We start from the raw sequence: 4,124 nt of genomic DNA, 5'->3' as shown, positions 1-4,124 counted from the left end.
TACAACAGAATAAAACACATGGAGAGACACTGTGGAATAACAAATAGATTTGATTGGAATGTTGAATTATGATTGGAATGGATAAAACAGCAGATTAAATTGGGACAGAAAAGAGAAACTGATGGGAAGAAGGAAGAAAAGAAAGGATGGATCTGTTCACTTTTTTCAGTTTTTTCACTGGTCCATAAAAGCTGGATTAAAAAAGATGCAAATAACAGAGAATTTCACCAAATAGGGAGATTAAATGCTGCCGAAACCTTTGATCGAAGGATGCCCCAACAGATCACCTATTTAACTGTCTCCTCACTGGGGGATTTCAATCAATGAGCAATATTATTCTCTCCTTTTCTTTTGTTAAATGAAACCACTACTGTCACTTGGAGTTAATATCCCTGTGTTCCAACTCCTGAATAATGAAATTGTGAGTTTCGTGATATTTTCTGGACACATTTCCTGCTGAAAGAACTAAGAACTATTTTCTAATGTACACAATACTATATACACACTCATCAAGCCTCCGAAACTCGCATCCTTGGTGCTGCTCTCTCTCCTCCCAAACCTCATCTCATGTGACTGTTACATCATCACTCTGATTGTGGGAGGGGTTAATCCCACTTCTCTTCAGCATTAACCCTTTACATCCTCATACTGCACTGTCTGTCCAAAAAAATCGGTGGAGGGAACTTGAATTATCAAAACAGCAACAGCTGCCAGTTGAAAATCAACTCAACCCATCAGAGAGAGACTGTCAAAGAACTTCCTGCATCCAGTCCTGACCCTGTCACATGAAGCAGCTGCTCACCCAAACCCCACTCTCATCAACACTGAACATTTTTACTGAGACCCTTCAAATACTGTTTATAAAAGGCCGCAAAGATCAAAGTTCACACAGTTGTATTAAATACAACAAAGTTTAATATCTTCTCACCGTTTCTCGGTCACCACATGAGACATAGGTTTTCTTATTTGGTTCCTTTGATTTTTCTTGTTCCTGACTGACAAATATTCCAAACCTCAGATCAACCCTCCCACTTGCGTCATGTCCCAGTCTCGGTTAAAAGCAACACATAATGACACAAACACTCTCCTTCAGTGAGATTAATATCAAGCTGTTTTCCAGGTTGAATGTAACTGTGAACAAATTGATGTCAAAGAAGTTACCTTTGATGTATCAGCACTGAAATTCTGTACAAGGAGGAACAGCCATTCCAAACTCATATCCTTCACAAAGGCTGTTTTTTTATGTGATTGAAATTCATCAAGTATTTTGAATTAAAGTTCACAAGACACATATGTCAATCATGAAACTTTTCAAGCATGTTGCTACTGTGAAATAAGGCTCTGCTGGGAGTTGAACCCAGGATCTCCTGTTTACTAGACAGGTGCTTTAACCAACTAAGCTACAGAGCCAGATCACAAATGTGTGTGCAATTGAAATCAGAGGAAGGCCTTGTCGATAGTGGGCAGGCTTTGGCGAGTCAAGAGCTGAGTTCGTCACGGCAGTGTTCCCAGCCTCTGACTCGCTCTTGTAGTTGTAGCTGTAGTTGTAATTGTAATAGGCAACCGTCTGTCTCGGAAGACGATGGGCTACACCCGGGGTATACGTCACTTCTGTGTGAAACATCGTTTGTTGTGGCTGTGGAGGATGACTCGTGAGTGACAATCACTTCCGCAGCTGGTACAGATGAATATCATTGGCCCGAGGTCGACTGATAATTTTTCCTTCCTCTGAGCTCTCTTTCCCACCATCTGGTCATTTCTTTTGTCCTCTGCTTTTCCCATGGTCTTCCTGAATGCCTTTCTCCAGGAATTCCAGTCAGCAGGAAGGACTTCCCTTGCATCGACTCCAATCCCAGTCAGCTTGAGATCTCGCTTTGCAGATGTCCTTGTATCACAGACGTAGGTGACCTGTTGGTCTCGTGCTGATAGCAAGCTCACTAAAGAGCGTGTCTTTGGCAAAGCGACCGTCATCCATTCAGCACACATGACTCAGTCAACAGAGTCACCGCTGACTCAAGAGGACAAACATGCTGCAGATCCCTGCACGCTGGTGTACTTCTGCATTCGGCTCTCTGTCCTGCCAGGAGATGCCCAATATCCATCTGAGACAGTGGAGGTGGAAGCTGTTCAGCTGCTTTTCTTGGCTTGCATAAGTTGTTGATGCTTCTCTACTATAAAGGAGGGTGCTGAGAACACAGTCCTGTTACACGCGGAGTTTTGTATTTTCGATCAGTTTGCTGTCGGTTCACACTCGTCTTCTCAACTTTGACATGACAGCTGCAGCATTGACAATCCTGGTGCTGATTTCAGTATCAAGGGACAGATTGCTGGTGATTGTTGATCCAAGGTATGTGAAGCTGTTGACAACCTCCAAAGTGAGCCTGTCGATGTTGATGGAAGGTGGAGTCTCTAGTCCTGGCCCATAACTTTGATCTTCCTGATGCTGATCGTCAGTCCAAACTCCTTGCAGGCCAGGGAGAACCGATATACAAGCTGCTGTTAATGAACTTCATTATGGGATGTCAGCACAGCGTCATCAGCAAACAGCAACTCACAGACCAAGAACTGACTCATTTTGGTCTTGGTGCGCAGTCTTGCCAAGATGAATAGCTTGTCATCAGCTCTGGTATGCAGGTGGACACCCCCATCTGAGTCACTGAAAGTTGAAAATAGCAGCATGGAGAAGAATATGCCAATTGTAAAGGATGTGAGCTGTGAGGAGGTTACAAGGAGGTTTCCAGGGGACTTCGACAGGATAAGTGAATGAAATGACAGATGGAATATAATGTGAATAAGTGTGAAGTTATCCACTTTGGTAGAATAAACAGAAAGACAGAATATTTCTTAAATGGTGAGAGGTTGGGAAGTGCTGATGTCCAAAGGGACCTGGGTGTCCTTGTTCATGAGACACTAAAAGCTCGCATGCAGGTGCAGCAATCAATTAGGAAGGCAAATGGTATGTTGGCCTTAACACGAGGGGTCATGAGTACAGGAATAAAGATGTCTTGCTGCAATTGTATAGAGCCTTGGTGAGATCGTGCTGGAGTATTGTGTACAGTTTTGGTTTCCTTATCTAAGGAAGGATATACTTGCCACAGAAGGAGTGCAACGGAGGGTCACCAGACTAATCCCTGGGATGGTGGGATTGTCTTCTGAGGAAACTGGGCTTGTATTCCTTAAAGTTTCATTTAAAAGGCCATTAAAAACTGAGATAGGGTGGAATTTCTTCACTCAGAGGGTGGTGAATCTTTGGAATTCTCTACCTCAGGGGTTTGTGAAAGTTAAATCATTGAGCATGTTCAGGACAGAAATTGATAGAAATCTTGATACTCATGACATCAAGGGATATGGGGAGAGCGCGGGAAAGTGGTGTTGAGGTAGATGATCAGCAAGGATGTAATTGAATGACAGATCAGGCTCGACAGGTTAAACTGCCTCCTCCTCCGTTCCGAAGAGAGTTTGCACCAAGACACACCCTGTTTTACCCCACTGCTGATCGTGAAAGTGTCAGATTTTGCTCCATTGTAACTGATGGAACTGTGCATGTTCTCGTGGAAAGAAGAGATGATGCCCAAGAGTTCAGGAGGGCAGCCTAGTTTCCACAGCAGTTTGAAGATTCCGTCTCTGCTGACAAGATCGAAGGCCTTGGTGATGTCTATAAAGACAATGTAGAGTGGTCTGTACTGTTCACAGTACTTCTCCTGTAACTGCCGAAGTGAAAAATCATGTCGACTGTCGATCTACCAGCTCTGAAGCTGCACTGAGACTCAGGATAGATGTGTGATGTCAGGGTCTGCAATCTGGTCAGAGCAATGTGAGCAAAGACCTTCCCCACAATACTTAGCAAGGAGATGCCTCAGTAATTGCTGCAGTCACTGCGATTCCCCCTTATTGTTGTACAAGGTGACAATGTTTGCATCACGCATGTTTAGAGGTGCAGATCTCCCCTTCCAACAGAGACACAGAAGTTCATGGAGATGCTGTAGCAGAGCTGCTTTTCCACTTTTGATGTTTCCAGGTGGAATACCATCATTTCCCAGGGCTTTACCACTGGCAAGACGGTCAAGGGCGTTGTTGAGCTCTATGGTGGTGTCGCTGTCCAGCTCCTCCATGACAGGGAAGTC

General features: G+C 44.1%; 1 non-coding gene across 1 annotated transcript; it reads right to left on the bottom strand.

Annotated features, from left to right (window-relative positions):
* Window positions 1-1,336: 1,336 nt before the first annotated feature.
* trnat-agu (transfer RNA threonine (anticodon AGU)) lies at window positions 1,337-1,410 on the bottom strand. Its single transcript has one exon. It is a non-coding gene; the product is annotated as a tRNA-Thr (tRNA).
* Window positions 1,411-4,124: the final 2,714 nt, after the last annotated feature.

Source organism: Heterodontus francisci, unplaced genomic scaffold, assembly GCF_036365525.1.
Source record: "Heterodontus francisci isolate sHetFra1 unplaced genomic scaffold, sHetFra1.hap1 HAP1_SCAFFOLD_59, whole genome shotgun sequence".
NCBI classification, from domain to species: Eukaryota; Metazoa; Chordata; class Chondrichthyes; order Heterodontiformes; family Heterodontidae; genus Heterodontus; species Heterodontus francisci.
This window is presented reverse-complemented; position numbering and strand designations above follow the sequence as displayed.